Source organism: Argentina silus (genome assembly GCF_951799395.1).
Source record: "Argentina silus genome assembly, chromosome: Y".
Taxonomy (NCBI): Eukaryota; Metazoa; Chordata; class Actinopteri; order Argentiniformes; family Argentinidae; genus Argentina; species Argentina silus.
Window position 1 is genome coordinate 25,869,559 of NC_139654.1, and position 25,357 is coordinate 25,894,915.

The 25,357-nt window shown below is 47.2% G+C and overlaps 1 pseudogene across 1 annotated transcript; it reads left to right on the forward strand.

Annotated features, from left to right (window-relative positions):
* Window positions 1–5,406: 5,406 nt before the first annotated feature.
* LOC310824038 (guanylate cyclase soluble subunit alpha-2-like) lies at window positions 5,407–23,781 on the forward strand (annotated as a pseudogene). The gene is made up of 4 exons: window positions 5,407–5,778; window positions 20,566–21,016; window positions 23,389–23,399; window positions 23,661–23,781. The product of its transcript is annotated as a guanylate cyclase soluble subunit alpha-2-like (transcript).
* The last annotated feature ends 1,576 nt before the right edge of the window (window positions 23,782–25,357 follow it).

Sequence of the window (25,357 nt, forward strand, 5' to 3'; positions counted from 1 at the left end):
TGTATATGTAACCTTGAGTTGAGTATTACTGACTGTGTATCTTTGTGTTGAAGGGGGAGACATCAATTCTGCCCCCCTTCTTGAGATCCCTTCCCCCGATCTCACTTTGATGTTTAGTGGCTCTTGGAATGTTTGAGTCATTTGACTGTAAACTTATAAGATGATGTCTGATTGGTTCTTCCTCACAAACAGCTCTTGATTTGAATACGTATGGTTGGGAGATGGGTATAAAACAGAATGTTGAGGAACATATCTTTCTTTGTTTTCTGGTCTGTGGTCCCAGCTGTTGTCTGTTCATACTGTACACAGGCCACGTGGTCTGTTCCCTCTATCTCTCTCTCATTCTCTCTCTCTCTCTTTCTCTTTCCCTCTCCCTCTCTCTCTCTCCCTCTATCTGTCATATCTGTGATATGATTAAAGCCTCATTTGACTTATTCTCACTTGACCATTCTTGCTCTAATCAACCCAAACTCAACAATTCTCTGTACATAGTGTTCATTAAATTACTTGGAGTCAGATTATTAATATTAAGTTATGCTTTGCTATCAACAAAAAACATAGACACATTTCCTTGCCAATCCTTCATATTGTAACTGCCAACCTTTAAGTCTCTACACTGTCACTGACTGTGTATCAATGCCCCATTGGTTCTGAACAGACAGAGCAATGAGGCATTCTCTAGCCCTGACATGTATTATCTCTGCCTCTGGTTAATCCTCTGTGTGCGTGCGTGCGTGCGTTTGTTTTACAGAGAAGATGGCAGAGACGAGAAATGTGTGTTGGAAAAATGTCCCTTTATGGATAACTCCGGCTCAGCAGAGGAGGACATCTCAGGAATCCTTCAACATATGTCTACTCTACTGGGTCAGTATCACTCTCCCTTTGTGTGTATGTGTGTGTGTATGTACAGTATGTGCCCTCCCCAGTCCTGTTGCCTCACTTTGCCCTTATATGATGTGATTCTATATGATTGTTCTAACATATCCATACAATATAACAGCGAGCTGAGCTAGAGATAGGCAATGACCCTGGTTTAACTGGAAAACATTGCAGGAGGGTGTGTGTGTGTGTGTGTGTATGTGTATGTGTGTGTGTGTGTGTGTGTGTGTGTGTGTGTGTGTGTGTGTGTGTGTGTGTGTGTGGCTGGGTGGCTGGTGGGGCTGGTGGGGCTGGTGGTAGAGCTCTGGCCCAGGGTGGAGACGAGCTGACCTGACTGTCACGCCTGAGGTTGCTGTCTGGTGACTCTGGTGCCCTCCTCTGGCGATACGGGGCCAGTGGCCTCCCAATCTACCCTGAATTGTTTCACCTGTGTGTTCTGTCCCCTGTTCGTTATATCTAGCCTGTGTGTTCTCCCTGTCTGTCTGTAAGTACCTTGTCTGCCCGTCTGTTCCGCTATTTCCAGTTGTTATCCCGTTGTTCTAGTTATTCCACTTATTAAGTGTGTACTTTGGTTTATGGAGCTGGTTTTTTCCACCCTTGTTTTACCCTTTTGTCCCAGTGTTTGTTTGTATGCCGTTCCCCAGTTTTATGATTAAAACCCCCTTTGAAATATACTTTACGCTGTCGTCTGAGTATCTCTCCGCACTTGGGTCCACCGCACTATCACTAGTGATGGGCAAATGAAGCTTTTGTGAAGCACTGAACCACTTGAGCCAATTGTTTCGAAAATGGGTTCATTACTCGAAGCTTCAGTTACAGTGACCTCTCCTGGCAAAGTGCAAGGCTGCAGTCAAATTAGGCAGGCTAGTTGGTGGACAGGAGGCTTTTAATTACACGCACGCACGCACGAACACACACACACACACCTCAATGAGCAGTGTTGGAGAAACTACTTTACTTTTGTAGAAAAGATCTTTTGTTCTGAAGCATCTTTGCTTTGATCACCCTTGGATTTAAAGTATTGTAACAACCCTGTGAAAGGCCCGTTAGCAATTCCGCCAAGGGAGTTACCGCTCTTGGTGTTGTGGCTAGCGCGGCCGGTTTGTAAGCGAAAGATTGCGAGTTCGATACCCGCTTAAGGCAAGCTGCTCTACCCTGCCGTTCGCTACAGTATCTTTGCTTTGATGAAATTCTTTGATGCACACACACACTAAGACTGAATATCATGTTCTATTTACAAATAAAGATTGATGAATGTGTGTATTGTGTTATTGAGGAGAGAGTGCTGGGGAAAATATGGCATAGGTTGGGTGTGTTTGTGTAACTATGGCAGGGTGTGATTATGTGGGATGGGGAACACTCAAAGATTACAAGAAGAACACTCAGAGAATACAAACGCAATACCAACAACTCAACAGCAACAACGCACCTACTACGACAATCCACAAATTGTGCATTGTTTAGAGCGGTTATAAAGTGTTGAGGCACTCAAATTCAAAACTGTCGCAACCTATCACCTGTCAGAATCGAGACGAGGCAGTGCCAGTGAATCACCTGATTGGACCGCGAACCAGTCAGGTGATTCATTCAGGCAACGAAGCAGTTGCTGCTTCGGACGTCATATGTCACGTGATTTTTTTCGCACCAAAGCAAGCTTTGAAGCAGTGCTTCGATGGAATTGTTGTTCAGTGTTTGAAGCACGTATCGAAGCTTCAGTGTCAAACTGCCATCACTAACTATCACCCGTTAACACCTGACCATGTTGTCATAGTAACCTTGGATGTGAGGGATGGTGCTCAGCCTCTGCTTACTGATTACTAATGATGCCTGCTTACTCTGTGCTTACTGTCTATGAATGTACTTATAAGAGTTTGATTAATAATGTCTTATTAGTGTACAATATTCCCACAGAGAGAGAGTGCTTGTGTGTGTTCTGTCTCCCGGCAAGAGTTCGAATAAAGAAAAAAACGAACTCGAAGCCCCTTACAGGGCTCCGGTACCAACCCTCTAGTAACAGGTCTGGACCTCAGGTCCGGTGTAGGTCGGTGTCGGTTAGATTCACTCCGCTGTTAACAGTCTAAGAATCCCATAGTTCCCCCATTGGCTTCCTTCACCCACTTCAGTTGCACTGAAAACTCACCCCTATAAAACCGTACACAGAAGTGGGCAATCTCTATGGTTGAACGACTGCTCTAACCTTAAATGAGTGCAAGTTGGTGTGGTTGCGGATAAAAGATGTATCGGTATGTATAATATACCCAAAGGAGGTAATAATAATAAATGGGCTAGATATAACCATTCAGATCCTATGATAACATATGCACAGTAACCTATAACCTTTCACATTACCAGGAGGAAATATATGACTTATAATGAGTTGTACAATTAAAAGTAAAATAATAAACCATTAAATTTCGTGAAACTGTTGCTTTAAATGCAGGATATGATCTTTAATAATGGTTCAAAGCATTACAGCATAGCTAAGATATCATAAAATTGGGTTACAGACAGTGTTCTAAAATGTTAATCTGATATAATATAAAAACATGGTAAAATCATAAAAGTAATAAAAGCCATACCTCTGTCCCTACTCTGCCTGTTTTACTGCTTATCAGTGAAATTTAGAGAGGCCCCAGTTCCACTCCGTCGAGCGGACCCGATTCCTCTTTCCGCCGTAGCTGTGGTAGAGAGCTTGAGTTTCCTCTACCCAGCCAAGGGACTCTGATTCCCCGCGGAGGGTCTCAGCTTTGCCCCTGACGAGTAGGACCTGGAAAATCTACTAAAATTATCTTCTTTGATTGATTGAAGATCCTGAAATCTTGAAGATCCTGAAATCATGAAGATCCTGAAAACCTGTGTCCAAGTATCTTCCGTGAAACTGTCGAAAACCTATAATAATATGTCTAATTGTGATCCAGGAACTTGTGAAAACCTATAATAATAGACCCCAGTCTTACTCACTACCACAGCCTCAACAGCTAAGGACGATGCCTAGTGCTGAGGGAGGAACAGCAGAGTGTGGTCTAGTAACTTGCTAAATCCTACAGAAATGTTGTCCAAGTACTGTCAAGAAACTTGTCCTCAATAGCTGTTCAGCGGTTGCAATTCGTGAGTCAGAATTTGATCAGAGTATGATCTCTGGGCTTGGTCTCCAACACACTCTCTCCTGCTCCGATGCTTCAGGTATTACGCTCCGCAGCAGGGTGCGCGCCCAGCGAAATGCTCTGGGGAGCTCGTTTTATACCCTTGCCAAAAGTACCTCTCTACCTTGTGTATGTGTGTCTATGTCTGAACATTGTGTGTCTAAGTTTCCATTGTGTGTGTCTATGTTCTGCAGAGCAGGCCTGCAAAGTATTTTTTTCAGAGAATATAAAAATAAAAAAGAGGAAATGGGTATTGCAATAACACCAGATTTCGCAACACTAAGACTAGGAAATTTTCTCTGTCCCTCAATAAGTATGGCTTTCAGGCCCTATCACACCAACACATTCTCCAACTGTATAACAATATAATAATCAGGCATTTTAAAGGATCCAAAACCAGTAAATCAATCTATTCTTCATACTATTAGTTTTACACATCTTCAACATGTTCACACTTGATTTTGGACACCATGGTACTTTCCTGTTGGGGACTTTCCACCACCTGACCTGCCTCTCCCGGCAGGCCTTACACAATATCCCCTTTCTTGCAGTGATTAATCTTTGTACCCATGACTACAACTTTCAGTAATATAGTACCTTACTTCAGTGATCATCTCTAAGTAAGATTACACAATCAAACATGGGTATTCTCATATTCTTAGCACTTTCTTTGATAGCGGGCCGTCATCACGATGAGGCCTAAGCAGATATGGTGACACGGGGTCAAGCACTCTCACTCTAGTTACGTCTATGCAGTTAGGCTGTCGCATATGTTTGAATCAACTTATCATCTATAGGCCATTATGCAATTACACATTTTTGAATCAACTTATCATTTACTGATCCTGGAAGGTGGAGCTGATGAACGGCTCCGTCCCCTCTTCCAGCACCAGGTTTGACATCTCCAGCTGTAGCCGGTACAACTCGTAGAGTAGATCCGTGAAGTCAGCCTCGCCAGACATTTCTGGTGAAGGACTCCGCGGTATGGTCTCCGATAAGATCCCTGTCTCTAGAGTGAGGATTGGCATTTGGTCATCCTCTGGTATCATAATTACTATTTTAGGATCATCCTCAGTCGTATCCTCTAGTTCCAACAGGGCCTGTGAAGTTGGCGGGGGCGGTGGTGTAACCTCCTTCTTTTCTTGCGCCCCCTGGCCTCTTGTGGGTTTCCCGGGAGCTTTGCGCTTCGCCTCAGGACCCCTCTCAGCCTTCGGGCCCAACCTGTTGTAACCTGGGTAACTCTGGGAGTGGTGCTCAGGCCGGGGGAAGGCCATACTAGACTCGCCCTCGGCGACAGTTCGCACTATGTGTGTGTGTGTGTGTGTGTGTCTGCCCATCTCCCTCCCCCTGCCCCTCGCCCCTATCTCCATTACTAAACTCCTCTCCTCCAGTCTGTCTGTCCTTCCTCATCCGAGAAACCTCCCCCTCTCTTTCCTCTATCTCTGTTCCTCCATCTGGGCGCAACTCCCTCTCCCTCTCTCTCTCCCCCATTGACCTGCGTATTGGTCTGGCTACGTTGTACCGGGCGTTCCCTTTCCACCTGGTCCTGGGGCCCCACATGGAGCTCCTCCAGCTGGGGGAAGGTCTGAGGAGGCAGGCACGCATTGAGCTTCATCAGACCCTGTCCTTCAGGGACTGCTTTGAGATCGTGTCCCCCAGGATGGAGCCCTCCTACCATGGCATACTGCTCCGGCTGACCTCCCCCTTCACCATTTGCACGCGGCCAGACTCCACACAGCCCGGCACCAAGGAGAAGGTGTTTATTGATTTGTTTTCGTTCCAGGATTTAGAAGGCTGCAATACATGTAGGGATGAGAATGTAGCTAAGAACTGCTATAACCTGTGCTTGTGTTTACTGTGTGTCTGTGTGTAAAAGGGAAACATGCAGTTTGGGTGAGCATGAAGCAGCCAAAGTGCAACTTTAGACCATCACTCTCATCTCAACTCAGATTCTGTTCTCTGACATACGGTAGTCTTTGAGAGATGTGATGCTCTGAACTCATCTCTCTCAGAAAAACAGACTATACCACAGAGAAAAGTGCCTGGGTGTGGGTGGGCAAGTCCGAAAAAAAGGCTAAAATTAGCCTCTTGTATAACAGCATCTGAACTGATCTGCTGTCAGCTCTGTCAGGAACCTAAAGCACCTCTCCTCCTCTCTGCTTTCTTCTCTTCTCCTCACCCTCTTCTCTTCCTCTTATTTTAGCATTCATTTTTGCAAGTATTTTCTTCTATACGTATCCTGCTTGTTGTTGTGTTCCTCTGGGCTATCTTATTTAAGGATTATCTCTCTCTTCTTTTGTTCTTTACTCCCATTCTTCTTTTCATGTTAGATCTCAATTCCTTTTTTAACGTGTCCTCTTCCCTTTTCCTCCTTTTTTCCTGGTTGGGTTTGTTTTGTTGTTAGGGGCTTAGATATGTGTTATTTTTCTGTTCTTCTGTTGTCTGTTCTCTTCCTGATACTATGGGTATACTATGAAGCGAGCTAAGGGACCAAATTTAGCTCCAACTCGGGATAACCCAAATATATTTATCAAATATTATCATGTGCTAAAACATTGTCAAAATGATCGCTGATACATGTAGGCTGACAGAGTAAAATTTACTTGCATGAACAATTTATTCAATAATAAAATTGTTATTAAGGCATGGATTCAAGCAAGCTAAATTAGCTGACATTCGATGAGCGTGTTTGATAGCATCCGTTTTGAGCAGCCACTGATCAGCCACTTGAGAGTCACACAGTTTTTAGAGCAAGGCGCTGTGCAGCCCAGCAGTCACTTCTCACTTCATTGTGGGAGGCACTTTTAATGGCCAATCATGTATGTTTTCTTGACACATTACATGTGTACCTAAACTAGGAAAAGCCCTATATGCCACAGTGTGTAGACTGTGGTAGGATATCAATCATTAGGGTATTTGAGATGCACAGTATGTTCAGTTGATGGTTGTGTTATGTGGTGATTTTTAAAGAGAATTCATAGGACAATTCTATTGAGGATTTCAATAGCAGCCATGTCGTCATTGCCATGTTTTCAAGCCGTGCAGTCAGAATTGCACTTCATTGTCCAACTTGAGACTGCACAGATAACACTGCCCCTGACTGTTCTCGCCTAGCCCCGCCTGAATTCTAGTTGGGTTCAATATTTGAAGTCAAAACGTGGCACAGACTCACTGCTTTCTACATTGACATCAGTGTTCGATTCTCTGAATGTAACCTATTGACTGAGGTTCAGCACTACTGAAGTCTGGCTTGAATTGGCAGCAGGTATTGAATCAGGATCCATGTTCGTGACATAGAGGAAGCCTGAACCTGAACTTGATGATAACTCAAGCCAGCTAACTTTGGATGATCCTGAATATGTAAAGCTTGATTCGTAGTATAGCCTTCTGGTAGTTGTCTTCTTTTGTGGCTAGCTGACAAATTCTTGGGGCTAGCTGACCAATGTAGCGGTAAACAACATGGAAAATGTGGGCATCCGGAGAGACAGTTTAGCTACGCGACTACCCTCAAAAGTTTATTATAGGGAAATAAGGTATGCATCTTTCTTCCTGCTCAGATCAGTTGTGGCTTTTCTCTGTCTTGGCGCCCCAGTGGTGGAATGAGCCCAGTGGTGGAACCACCAGTCAGGACGACAGAGTAACTCCCTACTGTATCTTCCACCGTGGACTAAAGACCCATCTCTTCAGGGTACACCTGGGCTCCTTCTCGTCAGACCTCTCCACCCCTACAACACAGTATATTACCTGAACTTTTGCATAAAAAAAAATATATATATATAGTGCCCTCCATAAGTATTGGTGTAACATTATCCGTTGTACACAGAGGCAGACGCAGTGCTTGCGATAGGGAATATCCCGTTTATTTATTTTGATAGTTCGAGTGGTCGACTTTTCAGTCGTCGTTGTCTTCGTCTCTTAGCTTTTCAGCCGTTTGTCCTGGTCTCCGTCGTTCCCAGCCCACTTACTGAAAGCAGAGGCACACACATCTTAAACATTTCGTTAACGAGGCTTCATTCGCACCAGGTGCGCAACAAAGCCTCGCTTCCATAACCCTGGCCTCGGTCCTGTAGCTCCCTCTACAGGCCGAACGCTGCATGTCCCCCCACATACCCCCACCGCCCGACACAAGCCGGGGACACGACGGCCGACAACTGTTATGGAAAATACATTCATAGAACTATTTTCAGGTTATACACTTTCATATGACTGATACAACTTGTGTAACTACTGTGATGACATTTTCTCTTGCCACTCCTCATAAGTTCTATAGCCATTGTTCTGAGAAGCACTGTATGATTTACCATATGAACAGCGGTGATCTCTGAGGGAGTGGTAGGAGAGAGCAATAGTGGGGGGACAGGCGCATCCTGTCGATAGGTGTGAAATGTTGAACGGCGATTAATCAATAAGAAAGTCTCCCCATTGTTCATTCTCTCCCGCCCTTTCTCACGTAAGCACAGGCCCATCAGCCGATAGCCTTGGCGGCGCCTGTATTATGTTTAAACTGTATAAAAGACGAACCTGATCATTGTCTCTTTAGACTTGTGCTGAACGGACCCCCGGTTCTACGCTGGGCTGCTGTTACGCTCTTGTCTCTTGTTTGCAAGCAATAAATACCGGACTCAGATATTGTGGCTACTCAGGACTTGTTTCTTGATTCTTACCTCCGAAGAGCTAAAGTACAGAGTGGTAAATCCTAGACTTCCACCACAATTTGGGGGCTCGATCCGGGATCGCCTGCCCTGATTTCGTCGTCTCTCTGCCAAGAAGGTCAACTCGTATACGGTCAGGATATATTCCTGGAGCCGAAATCCTCCCTTTGAAAGTTCAGAACGCAAAGGTTGAGAGAAAAGGCGCCTGAAAGGAGAGAGACGGCGTTTTCAGGCACGGCGAGTCCATAAAGACATTGAACTCGGAAGAGGGAAGACCACAATATTTGTAAAAAAAAAAAAAGAGAGAGAGGTGCTAGCAAAAACCCCAGCTAGGTGCTGGGTCGCTGATATTCAGTGTAAATCCTATTTTGGTAATAGGTCTGCAGTTGTAAATCCTATTTGGTGTGGGTGTATTGTTGAAAATCCTATTTTGGTAATAGGTCTGCAGTTGTAAAATACTGTTGAAAATCCTATTTTGGTAATAGGTCTGCAGTTTGTTGTTTATGTGTGTTTCTGTTTTTGTTTTGTTGTTTGTGTATGTTTCTGTTTTTGTTTTTAATCTAGATAAACTTGTTGCTAAGAGCCGACGGGCTGATTGACACTTCGAGAAGTGGTGTCGGGGGCACTCAACGTGTGGAAGGCACACATATATGAATATATATATATTTTCTATTATAATTTTTTGGTATACCTAATAGTTAGAATTTGTATGAAACGCGTAAAGACCGGTGTGGAGACACATGAATAAAAGGTAAGGAACTCACCTATTGTCGTTGACGACACTTAACCTTTTTGAAATACCTGAAAAAGTTGCTACACTAATTGATAATGGGGGAAGCGGCCAGTAAAGCAAACCCGCTGCCTTCGAGCACGGAGGGATGCGCTAAGATAATGATTGAAAAATATGGTCGATGGACATGTGAACAATTGCCAATGTGGGAGATTTTCGGTTTTCCATTGAATGGGAGTTTTAGCCAGAGACAGATTAGCATACTGGGAGATAGGCTTGGAAATCATGCTGCTGGTAAGGTAAAGCAAGTTGAATTCGAGAAGGTAAAGCCAGTTGAATCAGGAAAGGAACCACAAGTTGAGTCAGATAGGCCAGGGCTTTCTAACCAGTGTCCTATAGTATTCTTGTCCGAACAGGTTGATGCGGATCTCGACTGCTCCTCTGTCCGTCCTCCACCCTACAGACCCCTGACAGCACCACGGGCAGATATGGCTTGCCCGAACCCAGCGCCGACCTCGCCGATATCTTCGAGAACGAGACAACACAGCCACGACCCCGGCAGCCAGGGCATGTTCCCCATGGTGGAGGTGACTAATCCGCAAGCTGGGATGGACGGTCAGCCAAATACCGCCCGCCGATCTGAGAGAGGTGGCGGGAGCACTCCCGAACCCCGACAAGGAAGGGGGAGAGAGGCTTGTCACAGCCCTCGAACTGCTAATTAGCCAATACAAACCCAACTCCGCCGAAATCGAGATGGTAATGATGAAAGCCCTTATGCTCAGGTGGACATTAGTAAAGGGGACCTGGCCCCAGCATTCTGTCGCATGGAGTAACGAAGAGGGGACCTACTACCGAACGGCCGTGCGCGCATTGTATGATCGGATCAGAGAGACTTTCCCTTTGCGAATGAACTGGGAGAAAATCAAAGACTGCCATCAGAAAGCGGGCGAGAAAGTAAGCGAATTCCGACTGCGCTTTGAGAAAGTGTTTGGGGACCATAGTGGCCAGGCCAGACCCAATGGGGCGGATGACACTCCCTGGGAACAACAGTGCAAACATAACTTTATAGCGGGACTTTTGCCAGATATTCAGGATTACGTGAAGAACAATTGCATCATCTATGACACCGGGAGGATGAGAGAGGTCTGGCCGTACATTAAACACGCCGAGAGGGTGGTAGAAAACCAGAAAGCCGAGAAAGGGAAAACTAAAGAGAAAAGGGAAACGAGGTTGCAGTTGGCCCAACTTAACCACTACGACCAAGCCAGAGGAGTACGTGATCGGGAGCGAGGAAAGTTCGGAGGCAGGCGCAACAAGAACGATCATTACAGGTACAAGAAACGGCATGGGTGTTTCCGCTGCCAAGCGGAAGACCACTGGATAAAAGACTGTCCCGAGTCAGCGGAAGGAGAGAAACGGAGCTATGAACAAGGGATTACTGTCAACAATCCGAGGGGAACGGAGCGAGAGGGCGGTTGACGGTCAGAGGAGGCGGGAGAGGTCCCATCGACAGCATAACCCGGTGAGATAAAACCAATACGCAAGCACACACGTACACCACAACTAGACATACAGGCTATTAGGAAAGAAAGTACATATGAGGTACTACCTAGAATAACATTGAAGGTGGCTGGCAGATCGGTTACATTTGTTAATAGATTCAGGAGCAGGGTACTCTGTCTTAAGAACAGAAGATTGGCAACCCCCACCGAAACTCAGTGGAAGGGTAATCACCATAGTCGGAGCAGAGGGAAGAGGGGTAAAAGAGAGATTCACAGTGTATGATAAAGATAATTTTCATTGTATAGCTAAGGTCTCGGAAATTCAGGATGAGTGTTGGAAACGTTTGGTTCAGAGAGAAGCCATAGATGATATTTACACTAGCTTTTTAGGCATTATTGGAAAGAGGCATTATTGTTCCATGTCCTGACAGCCGTTTGTCCCCGTAAAAGAGGCCAGACAGGAAGGCCAACCACAAACCTGGCGCTTTGTTCGGGATCTTAAAAAGGTTAATGAAGCAGTCCAAGCGCGCGCCCCTATTGTTACGGATCCATATACTAATTACACATATACGAAGTAATGCTACATATTTCTCAGTGGTCGACCTAGCTAATGCGTTCTCCAGTATTCCTGTACATAAGGATTCCAGTTCTGGTTCGCATTTCGCTTTAAGGATAAGTGATATGATATGATATGATATATATATATATAGATAGGTATAGATAGATAGATAGGTAGGTTGATTGATTGATTGATTTATAGATAGATACATGGTCTAGAGCCCCTAGGGGCTACGTGAAAACCCAGCAGTATTTGGGCAGCTATAAGAGATAAATTTAGTATCTATTCAGTAAGAATTTGGTGTTGAAAGGGGGTAGGCACCCTTAACATATTTGACAGAACAGAGCCACAAGGCAAGCTTGCAGAGAATACTATTTGTAAAGGTTGTTGTTGTTGTTGTTTGTTTTTGGGCCATAAGCTCACCAGGGAGGGCAAAAGCCAGAGTACAAACAGAATAGACACATTTACTAAAATACCTAAGATAATTACTCAGAAACACCTGTTATATATTTTTTAGTTTTTGTTTTGGGTTGGCCTAAAATGATAACCCATGTTTACCAAATGTCTATTTTATTTTCATGAAGTGTTGTCACATGGAGAAGATCATGTGTCAAAAGGGGGGATGACGGATATTGTAAATAAGCATTATTCACAGAATTTGGCATAGTGTAGAAAGAGGGCAAATGGTTCCCCAATCAAGCCATCCTCCCCCTGATGGCCCATTTGATCATGTTATGATGAACTTTGTTGTTTTGTTGAGTTAAACCCCTGCGAGGGAAAGAAATATTGTTTAGTTTTTGTGGGCATGTTTTCTGTGAAGAAGTTGGACTGAACTGGGCTAAAGCTTTTCCATTGATTCTCACAGCTAGGCGAGGGAGGCCTAGGGCAAAGAACGGCCTGTCTCCTCATGGGATCCTGACTGGTAGACCAATGCTACGTGAATTACTCTATGCTAACATGCTGTGCTAACTTGACCAGAGTTTTAAGAGGCATCCACAGAACCATGAGGGAGGCACTCCTCACACCACTAGGGGGACCTCTCCACGACATCCAGCAAGGGGAGTGGGTGCTGATCAAGAACTGCAGGAGAAAACACTGGAGCAGTCCATGGTGGTTGGGTCCTTTTCCAGGTACATCTCGTCATGCAGTCTGCAGAGAGAGGCACGTGGGTACATGCCACACACGGCAAGAAGGCACCACCACTGGAGAGACCAGTGGGGACGTCAGCAGGCAGACCAGGAGCGACCCAGTGAGACCAGCCATCAGCGGGCAGACCAGGAGCGACCCAGCGAGACTAGACGTCAGCGGGCAGACCAGGAGCGACCCAGCGAGACTAGACATCAGCGGCCAGGACCAGGCATGACCAGAACACGACAGGACCAGGCATGACCAGCCAGGAGGAGAGAAGCAGCAAGGCCCAAGACAAGGACAACACTGAGCCACCGCAGGGCTCCAACAAGAATCACGTGCTAGTAACCTCTGATTCCAACATAATTGAAACACCATGAAGCCGCCGAGATGATTGCGGCCTACGGAGTGGCTGTATATGAGCTACATAATGTGACATACTGTTCTCTAATAAGACAAGAGGCAAATTTTATCTGGGAAAGAGTGATTGTTCATGATAACGCAGGAAACTAAACCCAATTCGACCTCACCGTAGCTAAACCACTGCCAGAGCAAGTGTACTTAGTCTGCGGTCCAAAAGCTTACAGTTGTGTACCTAAAAATGCAGGTGGAACTTGCTATTTAGCCTATGTGACGCCCTTAATCAGGTGTGCACTTATCGCTTTCTTGATGAAAAATAGTTATATAGTGATGTCGGTGGTTGGCAAGGCATGTATAAGGAGGGCGGCCACCCATATAATGACAACTAACATGGTGCTCGAACGAATGGAGACAGGGGATGACTTTTCTAACCTGGATCCCTTTCCCGGGTTTAACTTATTTGATGAGGAGGATATGAGAACCTCTGTCCAGTGAAATATGATATTTAGGCTGAAGTGTTGTTAACATTCAAGGAATTAAATGTTAAAAGGAGGGATTGTTATGGAAAATACATTCATAGAACTATTTTCAGGTTATACACTTTCATATGACTGATACAACTTTGTGTAACTACTGTGATGACATTTTCTCTTGCCACTCCTCATAAGTTCTATAGCCATTGTTCTGAGAAGCACTGTATGATTTACCATATGAACAGCGGTGATCTCTGAGGGAGTGGTAGGAGAGAGCAATAGTGGGGGGACAGGCGCATCCTGTCGATAGGTGTGAAATGTTGAACGGCGATTAATCAATAAGAAAGTCTCCCCATTGTTCATTCTCTCCCGCCCTTTCTCACGTAAGCACAGGCCCATCAGCCGATAGCCTTGGCGGCGCCTGTATTATGTTTAAACTGTATAAAAGACGAACCTGATCATTGTCTCTTTAGACTTGTGCTGAACGGACCCCCGGTTCTACGCTGGGCTGCTGTTACGCTCTTGTCTCTTGTTTGCAAGCAATAAATACCGGACTCAGATATTGTGGCTACTCAGGACTTGTTTCTTGATTCTTACCTCCGAAGAGCTAAAGTACAGAGTGGTAAATCCTAGACTTCCACCACACAACCTACTCCCCCCCCCCCTGCACGGGAGAGGAAGTCTGCCACGACCATCTGCGCCCCCGGTCTGTGCACGACCGAGATACCACCGGGTGATCCTCGCGTTCACATCCTTCATGCGGTGGAGCCACTGGAGGGGAGCATGGTCAGAAAAGAGGGTGAAAGCGCGACCCAGCAGGTAGGAGCGAAGGGCGCCGACCGCCCACTTGATAGCAAGGCACTCCTTCTACACCGTGCTGTACCGGCCCTCCCTCTCCGATAGTTTGCGGCTCAGGTACAGCACCGGCCGGTCAGCGCCCTCCACCCGCTGGGTCAGCACTGCTCCCAGGCCTCTATCCGACGCGTCCGTCTGTAGGGAGAAAGGGAGGTTAAAATCAGGCGCATACAGGACCGTTTCTCCACAAAGAGCGCCCTTAAGGGCCTCGAACGACGCCTGGCACTGGCCCGACCATTGGACCGGACCTGGGGCACCCTTCCGGGTGAGGTTCGTCAAGGGACTGGCCAGCTCGGAGAAACCCGGCACGAACTACTGGTAATAGCCAGCCAGCCCCAGGAACGCCCTCACCTCCTTCTTTGTCCTGGGCCGCGGAGAGGCGGTGATGGCCGCAGTCTTTTCAACCTGCGGCCGCACCTCCCCTCGACCCAAGTGGTACCCCAGATACCGGATCTCCCTCCGCCCGATCACACACTTTTTCGGGTTGGCCGTCAGCCCCGCCTGCCTCAGGGACCGCAGAACAGCAGCCACACTCTGCACATGCTGCGCCCAGGTGTCACTGTGAATGACAATGTCATCCAGGTAGGCAGCAGCATAGGCAGAATGCGGCCGCAGAATGCGGTCCATGAGGCGCTGAAAAGGGAGCACCGTGAACTGGTATAGCCCGAGCGGAGTGGAGAATGCAGTCTTCTCCCGGGATACCGGCGAGAGGGGAATCTGTCAGTATCCCTTCGTACAATCCAATGTCGTAAAAAATGTGGCCGTGCCAAGCCGGTCGAAGAGCTCGTCAACCCGGGGCATCGGGTAGGCATCGAATTTGGAGACCGCATTAACCCTTCTATAATCCACACAGAACCGTATAGACCCATCCGGCTTGTTGACAAGCACGATGGGGCTACACCAGTCACTGTGGGACTCCTCGACCACACCCAGCTCCAGCATGGCCTCCAATTCCTTGCACACAATGTCTCGTTTGTGTACAGGCCACAAACGGTGACCACAAACGGCCCTTGCCACTTCGCGAGTAATTTCGTGCTGGAGGTGGGTAACAGTACGAGGACCTTGTCTCCCGGTGTAAATTCTCGCAGGTTAGTTCCCCTGTTGTATAGGCGCTTTTGACGCTCCTGGGCTTGCTGCAAATGCTCGCGTGAGATAACCCCTGGGGCGTGGAGCTTTCTGCGCAAGTCCAGGACGTATTGAATCTCACTTTTACTGTCGCTAGACCCTTCCTCCCAATTTTTTTTAAGAAGGTCTAGAACACCCCGGGGCTTACGCCCGTAGAGTAATTCAAACGGGGAAAACCCGGTGGAAGCTTGGGGGACTTCCCGTACCGCAAACAGCAGGGGATCTAGCCATTTATGCCAATTCCGACTATCCTCGTGTACAAACGTCCGGATCATTGATTTCAAGGTCCGAATAAACCGCTCACAAAGGCCATCCGTGGCCGGGTCGTACACACTTGTTCGAATCGCCTTGATGTTCAACAACCCGTATAGTTCCCTGAGAGTGCGTGACATAAAATTGGTGCCCTGGTCGGTGAGAATCTCTTCCGGGATTCCCACCCGGGAGATCACTTGAAACAATGCCTGCGCTACACTCATGGCAGAAATATTGCGCAGCAGTATTGCCTCGGGGTATCGGGTTGCGTAATCTATCAAGATCAACACAAATCGATACCCCTGTGTACACCGATCACATGGCCCGATAATGTCCATGGCAATGCGGTCGAACGGGTTCTCGACCAATGGTAAGGGCCGCAACGGGGCCCTGGGAATGGCTGGGGGATTTACCAATTGACATTCGCGACAGGAAGCGCACCACCTACGCACCTCTGCCCAAATTCCCGGACAATAAAATTGAGCCATTATACGGTTTAGTGTCTTATCATAACCTAAATGGCCCGCCATGGGGTTGAAATGAGCCGCCTGGAAGACCATTTCCCGGCGGCTACGGGGAACCAACAACTGGGTTACTTCCTCCTGGCTATGTGAGTCACGACTTACTCTGTATAACTTGTCGCTGATAATCGCAAAATAGGGGTGGGCGCGCACTGTGTCTGGCCATACCAAAGTACCATCAATTGCTATCACTTGGTCATAGGCCGATCGTAGGGTCTCGTCACGAGACTGCTTTGAGGGGGAAGTCACCTAGCAGCGGATAGTTCGGCGGGGAAATCTCGGGTTGAGACCCCCCCCGCCGGCTCCGGCTCCTCGGCAGTGTCACGAGGCGCCGCCTCAGCCCAGAGCACATTACACGCCTCACACCTCCCTCTCTGTCATGCACGCACCCCGGTAGCCCTCTTTACTGCTTGAGGAAACCCCTCCCAATGTACACCCAGAATCAGGGGATGCGTGAGGCGCGGGCTAACCGCCGCCTGTACACTATGTTTTTTTCCCTCATAATGAATTTCGATAGTGACCACAGGGTATTTGTGGATGTCCCCATGCACGCACTTCACCAACACCCTCGATGCCTTTAACAATGCCCCCGGTCGAACTAGGCGCTCCTGGATCATGGACTGCATGCAGCCCGAATCCAAGAACGCCTGGTGTGTATCATGTTGTATCCTTACCGGAACACGATACACCGCTCCTGGTCCGGGGGGAGGGCCCGGTATGTCGCCAATGCGGAGGACCTGCCCCACCTCCATCACTGGGCACTCCGCTTGTACATGGCCCGGCTGTCCGCATCGCCAACACACCCCCCCTGTCGCTCGGGGTGCTTCCTGTGGGACCAGGGCTGGCTCTCGATATGCCCGCCCCTGCCATCTCGTCCTCGGAGCGGGCGCCGGCCTCTCTCCTTCCGGTCCCATGGCTCCTTCCGGGCGCCGGATGGAGTTGGTCGTCGGGGCTCCCGCGGTGGGAGGGAGAGATGGTCCTCTGCCAAGCTCACGGCGGCCGCGAGATCCTGGGGCCGGTGGTACTGGACCCGGGATCCCTGTGAGGAACTGTTCCAACACCACCCAGTCCCCGACCTCCTCCGCCGAGCTGTTCCTCGGGTCCAGCCACCGCCACGCGCTGTCCCGCAGCCGCTGGGCGTAGGCGAAGGGCCGGCTCCCCTCCTCCATCGTCAGGGCCCGGAACCGGCGACGGTGTTCCTCCGGCGTGAGGCCCAGGCGGTCTCGAATTGCCCGGGCTAGGGAGGGGTAATCCCTTTGGGCGGCCACTGGCAGGCTGTGGGCAGCGAGCTGCGCCTCCCCTGACAGGAGGGGCAGCAGATGGTATGCCCACTCGCCGTCCGGCCACCCCGAGATCCTCGCCGTTCCCTCGAACACCGCCAGGAACGCCTCCGGGTCGTCCAGGTCCCCCATTTTCTGGAGGTGGACCTTGGGGGGACCTTGTGCCGACCCGGGCGCCGGCCCCGCTTTGATGGCCCCGACGAGCTCCCGGAGGAGGGTACGGTCCTGAGCCCTCGTCTTCGCCATCTCCCCCACCACGGTCTGGTTCTCTTGCTGCAGGTGGGCCTGCTGCTCCAGGATCATCGTCATCCTGGCGATGGCCGCACTTAACGTCTCCATCTTCTGTGACCCACGTTGGGTGCCAATGTAACGTTATCCGTTGTACACAGAGGCAGACGCAGTGCAGTGCTTGCGATAGGGAATATCCCGTTTATTTATTTTGACAGTTCGAGTGGTCGACTTTTCAGTCGTCGTTGTCTTTGTCTCTTAGCTTTTCAGCCGTTTGTCCTGGTCTCCGTCGTTCCCAGCCCACCTACTGAAAGCAGAGGCACACACATCTTAACCATTTCGTTAACGAGGCTTCATTTGCACCAGGTGCGCAACAAAGCCTCGCTTCCGTAACCCTGGCCACGGTCCTGTAGCTCCCTCTACAGGCCGAACGCTGCATGTCCCCCCACAATTGGAAAGAGGAAGCATTATGCCTTCTTTTAGCTCTATACTCCAACAGTTTGGATTTGAAATCAAACAGTTACTGTGTGGTTGTAGTAGAAAGTAGAACGTTTTTTTAGTTTTTTTTAAACATAGTCCCCCGATTTCAGGGCTCCAAAAATATTGGAAAAAATAAATACTCATGTCCAAATAAAGTACTCATGTTTAGTATTTTGTCGCAATGGTTTGCATCACTGCCTGAAGTCTGCGACTCATTGACCCCATCAGATGCTGGGTATATTCTCTGGTGATACTCTTCAGTTGTTGTTTGTTTTGAGGTCTTTTTGCCTAAAATCTTCTAAGAAGAAGACAGGTACTTTATTGATCCCCGAGGGGAAACAACACACATGCACTGCAACTTGATTTAAAATCCAAACTTTTGGAGAGTAGAGCTGAAAAAATGCTTCACTGTCCCATTACTTACGCAGGACACTGCGAGCAGCCATGTCCAGGGTCTAAGCTATGGCACAATACTGCACCACATATTTTGCAGGACACCAACAGCACCTTTGTTCTTTATGAAGAGACAGACGCATGTACCAAATTTCTGAATTCTCGGTCATACGGGTAGTGATGTTACATTTGAAACCAAAGCTCCGGAGCTTGCGTCGAACTCACTGTGCAGTTTATTCGAGACATTGTGCCTTGTATCGCTTTATTAGAAACACGTCATCAATGACGTCCAAAGCTTTGTTTCGTCACACTACCACCTGATTGGTTTGGTATTGGTTTTGTTTGAGAATAAGAGGGAGGCGAAACCCAACTCATTTCGAGGGTTGTTGTATAGGAGACAGACAGTTCTTGATATTATTCTATCCAGTGAAGGCATACGCAATGTTGTTCCACACAAATGTTTTCCCTATTTATTTTTTTCAAACATAAATAATAGTTATCCCCTAACAAACCAACTATTACAGCGCTGTCTTCACACTATGGTGTGTGGGACATCGTCATCTATAATAATTTGGCTGCTCTGAATTAGTGTACACTGTGTTGAAGCCCAGAGTAATTGACCTATTTTCGACACAATTGGTTGGAAAGCTTCAATGCATTCGAAAGCTTTGTTTCCCCATCACGAAATACGGGGTGAGGGTTGTTGCCTTTCCAAATGTGCATGTTCAATTGCATGGTAATGCGCCACCTTGTGGCCAGATGGCATGACAATGCATAACACGGTGTGCATAATAGGCAACGCCAACAATAACAATAGGGTTCTGTGCAGCTTTGCTGCTTAGTACAAGAATCTCCAGGCCCTCATTACTAACCAAAGCCTCCAGAGTGACGCCTGGGGACAACTGTAAAAAAAAAAAAAACACCACAATTTCATAAATGTAATTGATTTTATTTGTACATCGAATAAGGTACAATAAGAAACTGAAAGTATATGCATCTGGGCACAATACTTTTTTTTTTCTTGAATAAAACAAGTATTTCAACCCATAGTCAAATGTGAAGCGCCAATGCTTGAAATGTGAAGCGCCATTCAGGCTTGAACCCATAATAATAAGAACTCTACCAATTACCAAGTGCTGGAACCCCTAATAAAGTAACCTCAGGAACAATGTTCTAGGTGTGTTCCGGTGTTCCCAGTTTTCCTGTCTCCATGGAGATTCCCAGTGTGTCAGGCTTGTTGCCCCTCCCACTCTGCCAGACAGAACCTCAGAAAACATCTGCTCACATCCTCCCACAGCACATTTCTGCTACTGTGTGTGTGTGTGTGTCATAGAATTAGAACAACATCACAAAACACAGTATATGGTGTGTGTAAGAGTTTGTGTGCTCTGTCTCTCTATACAGTATATAGATTGTTTGTGCTCTGTATATTGATGTCTTGTCTTGGTGCTTAGACTCTTGGTAGGTTGTAGGTTTGTTGTGTTTGTGTGAGTGTGTGTGTGTGTGTGTTAGCCCTCTGTAGGTTGTATGCATTTTGCAGACCTAGGAGAGGTTTTTATAAATAATCGAGGCTTCACTGGGCTGCAGTGTGTTCGCTGGTGGAATAATCTATCTGACACCACAGAGAGAGAGGGAGAGGAATGGAGAAAGAGGCAGAGAGAGTGAGAGAGAGAGAGGGTGAGAAGTACAGCTCAGCTATCCACAGAGCTTTTAATACTTACAGTATCTGGTGTGTGTGTGAATGTGCATTTGTGCGTGCAGCCGTGAGTGTGTGCGTGAAGACAGAGGAGAGAGGACAGGTGAGAGTACAGAACATTTAACCAAATGTGCTGTAGAATTCCAGCATAGCAAGTAAAGGCTAATAAAAGTTGAAATCCCTCGCTCCTACTCTCTCAGGTAAGGTTGGGGGTCAAATTGAGGTTCAAATTATCCACATCTCAGAATTATCCACATCACTGATGTTCTCCTCTCTGTCACCCTTCCTCTCTCTCACCCTTACCCTCAGGTGATGGAAGTAAAGGGTCAGATGATCCATGTTCCGGAGTCATCTTCTCTCATGTTCTTGGGTTCACCCCGTGTTGACAAACTGGAGGAACTGATGGGCAGAGGCACATCAGACATCCCCATCCATGATGCCACACGTGATGTTATCCTGGTTAATTATATGTTAAATCCTCTTCCAGGCCACCCTAGAGCGGACCCATCAGGCCTTGGAAGAGGAGAAAAGGAGAACGGTGGACCTCCTGTACTCCATCTTTCCTGGTGATGTGGCTCAGAAGTTGTGGCAGGGTCATTATGTTCCTGCCAGGAAGTTTAATGATGTCACCATGCTGTTCTCTGACATTGTAGGCTTCACAGCCGTGTGTGCTCAGTGTACGCCCATTCAGGTCATCTCCATGCTCAATGAACTATACACACGCTTCGACTACCAGTGTGGAATACTGGATGTTTATAAGGTACACACACATACACACACACACTCTCATACTTGTGATGTGTGGATGAGGTTGCTTTTATTTTTTAATGCGATCCATGGGGATGGTAAGTGTGTGTGTGTGTGTGTGTGTGTGTGTGTGTGTGTGTGTGTGTGTGTGTGTGTATCCTGTGGAAAAACACACATATTATTATTAATGGCTAATTGGCCATTATTGGCCATTATTGGCCATAACACTAATTGGCCATAACAGTGCTTAAGAAGTGTGTCAATATTGCCCATCTCAATGTGGCCCGGCTTAGAGCCGGGGCTACTGCATTAATTCACAACTATCCCTCCCTCTGTCCCTCCATCCATCTATCCCTCTATCACTTCATCACCCCATCAGCTCCTGTCCACCACCAGGGCTTGAGTCAGCAGAGAATAGGCATGGGCAGCAATTTTCTCTCTCTCTCTCCTTCCCTCCCTCCACCTTCTCTCCCTCCTTCTACCCTTATTACTGTTTTTCTGCCCCCCTGTCTATATCTGCCTTTTTCTCTGCCTTTTCTCCATCCCACTTTTATACTTTTTTTCCTCCAATGCTACCTCACACTTCTCCATCTCTCTGTGCCTCTCCCTCTCACTATCTCTCCCTCCTCCATATCTTTCTCCCACCTCCATCTTTGCCCCTCTATCCCTCCTTTCTACAGTACATCTCTCTCAGTACGTCTCTCTACAGAGACATAGATGGAGAGGGGGAGAGGAAGGAGTTAGAGAGATAGAAGAGTAACATGTTGCCATTGTCATGGTTACTGTGCATTGCCTTGGACTGGTGGAAAATGGGAGTAGTGTTGCTGGTTGTCAGCTACAGTTTGTCTCTCTGTGTGTTTGTGCTCCATCACTCATCAACTCTGTGTCTACTGTTAGGAGAATTTAGGGTTAGTATTTTTTTTGTCTTTTTCCGTTGGATGAAAAATGGAATGAGATTGGAATGCGAAGCCAGCTGCCAGTTTCCACCAGTGTACCCCAATGTTATCTCGTGGGAGAGTGTTCCACAGAGCCTTGAGAAAACTTCAGCTGCAATAGCACATCATACTTGAAACTAGGCCTATAGCTGCTCAATACATGTTACACAGTTCACTCACAGTTTTTATGCAATCTATCAGTCCACCCTTTCAAACCATATTTCATATTTGTGTAAATTCCATTATGCAGCTGGTAATGCCATTCCAACTGGAGCTTGGGACCACCATGCCCTTCCCTTCGGTGGGGACCTCAGAGAGAGCGATAGACAGAAAACAGATAGTAAAAGAAAAATCTTACTAGTTAGTAACTCAACGTTAGCCCTGAGCGTGAACACTGGTGGAAATGTACAGAGCTCCCGCCTCTCAAGTAACCTAAATCTTTGCCACCAGGATGGTTTTCTGCTGGGATCCACAAAAATAAAGGCTCTATACACCTCCTCATGCTTTTACCCAGACTTCCCCTTTCGGCCTTAAGTTTGTACAAGAGGCTCTCCAACTCCGTACCACTCCCCTCCAGTTCTGCCTCCCTGAGGGCGACTCACACTCGTGCAGTGGCTTTTATTAACTGCACCTCATCCGAGGGCAAGTCTGCACTATACACACGCTTAAGCATAAATGCTTTTATCAAATGCTTTTATCAAAAGCCAGTAGGACCAACAAAGCCCCCCCAGCTACCGCTAGCACAGCCCAAGCAGCATATTTCAACAGTCTCATAGCCTGCCCGGTTGTCGAATTCCAAGCAGTAACTACAGCTGTAGACACAGTGTCTATCATTCCTTTGTTCAAAACAGGAAGGTCAAGTACCATGCCGCTCAGGTAAGCCTGCTCTCTGTCCCACCCCCCGGTTTGCCCTCTGATCACTAGCTTGTCCAACAGCTACGGTGGGTGTTGGGGTCCAGAAAAAGGGTTAGGGTTAGAGACGTTCTCCTTTTTCTGAAAGTCAAACCTTTCTCGGACACAGCCAGAAGGCATAACTAACTCTCAAATCTCAGAGCAGAACACACAGCTTTATTGACTTTGTCCTTGGTGCAGACCATCTGTTGTTTTGGGTGATAGGCAATTAATTTACAACAGGGTGTCGGGTATGTACAACAGGGTATGTTTAGACGAAACAAGACCATGTTCGGAGGCCATTTCGGGACTGACTCATGACCCAGAGAAATGTTTATAGGAGACCCAAGGCACAATCAGAGGGGTTAAAAATAATTCTTAACAGGGTGCTTGTGGGTAAATGGTTCCTGTGCGAGTGTCTGGTACACAGCACTCATCCCATGGCCAATCAACACTCAACCCACCCTTGAAAACCCTTTCGATGTTATACTCCTTTGGGCCAAGGGGTTGTTACTCAGCGACCTGTTGACAATTCCCCTTTACCTTTACTTGGTCCCAGTCCTCTGGGAGGTAAGTCAATTGGCTGCCCTCAGAAGGGGTGGAGAGAGAAAGGGGGGTTGGGAGAGTGTTGAGTTGGAATATTTTCCCTTTTATCACATGTTTACCCACCGCAGCCTGCAAGCCTGGGCTGCCACAAGCACTGAGAACTTCCCCCCCTGGGGATTTATTCTCTCTGATACATGGGTCAACAGCGACTATCTCAAGAGTCACATCCTCCCCTGTGAATCCTTGATTCTTGGTCGCATATACCCCCTTTGTTACTCCCCTCAGCAACTACCCTTACCCGACCCACCTGGTCAAAACCAGCTTCTGCTCTCACAGCTGCTGCCACTATTTCATTCCATGTGCTCACGATGTCCACTACACCCACTATAACCCCTCTGATGTGTGAGAGGAGGCCGGCCATGAGCTGGGCCCTGGCCACCATACAGTTTACATCGTCTATTTGCAAATACGTGTTCATTGCATCAAGGCGCTCCACATATATTCTCTCACAGCTTCCTCTTTTTTATTTATTTTTTTATTTTTTATTTTATTGGGATCTGGTTTACACAGCATGCTCTTAATCTCTGTGTCATTGCAGCCCACTGTGCCATTTCTGTATAACCTGGGTCTTGTATGTTTGAGAATTTGGCCGCAGGATGACATATCTATCGTATGGGTGTAGGTTAGTTGCCATACTAACTCTATACACATATTCCAAATACTCTAATGAGGCCGTCACTGGATCTGGTCTCTCCTTACATACAGTGGGGGAAATAATTATTTGATCCCCTGCTGATTTTGTTAGTTTGCCCGATTACAAAGAAATGAGTGGTCTATAATTTTTATGGTACTTTTATTTTAACAAATAGAGACAGAATATCAACAAAGAAGTCCAGAAAAAACACATTATATAAAGTTATAAATTCATTTGCATTCGATCGAAGGAAATAAGTATTTGATCCCCAAGCAAAACATGACTTAGTACTTGGTGGAGAAACCCTTGCTGGCAAGCACAGAAGTCAGATGTTTCTTATAGTTGGTCACCAGGTTTGCACACATCTCAGGAGGGATTTTGGTCCACTCCTCTTTACAGATCCTCTCCAAATCCTGAAGGTTTCAAGGCTTTTGCTTGGCAACTCGAAGCTTCAGCTCCCTCCACAAATTTTCGATAGGATTAAGGTCTGGAGACTAGCTAGGCCACTCCATGACCTTAGTGTGCTTCTTCTTGAGCCACTCCTTTGTTGCCTTGGCTGTATGTTTTGGGTCATTGTCATGCTGGAAGACCCATCCACGACCCATCCTCAGTGCTCTGGCTGAGGGAAGGAGGTTCTCGTCCAAGATCTTATGGTACATGGCCCCGTCCATTGGCCAATGCAGTGAAGTCGTCCTGTACCCTTAGCAGAGAAACAACCTCAAAGCATAATGTTTCCACCTCCGTGTTTGACGGTGGGGATGGTGTTCTTGGGATTGTAGCATTCAGCATTTCTCTCCCTCCAAACACGAAGAGTCGAATTTATGCCAAAGAGTTCAATTTTGGTCTTATCTGACCACATCACCTTCTCCCAAGCCTTCTCTGAATCATTTAGGTGTTCATTGGCAAACTTCAGATGGGCCTGTACATGTGCCTTCTTGAGCAGGGGGACCTTGCGGGCACTGCAGGATTTCAATCCGTTACGGTGTAGTGTGTTACCAATGGTTTTCTTGGTGACTGTGGTCCCAGCTGCCTTGAGATCATTACCAAGCTCCTCCCGTGTAGTTCTGGGCTGATCCCTCACCCTTCTCATGATCATCCTTACCCCACGAGGCAAGATCTTGCATGGAGCTCCAGGCCGATTGATGGTTATTTTGTATTTCTTCCATTTTCTAATAATTGCACCAACAGTTGTCTCCTTCTCACCAAGCTTCTTGCTGATGGTCTTGTAGCCCATTCCAGCCTTGTGCAGGTCTACAACTCTTACCCTGATGTCCTTTGAATGTTCTTT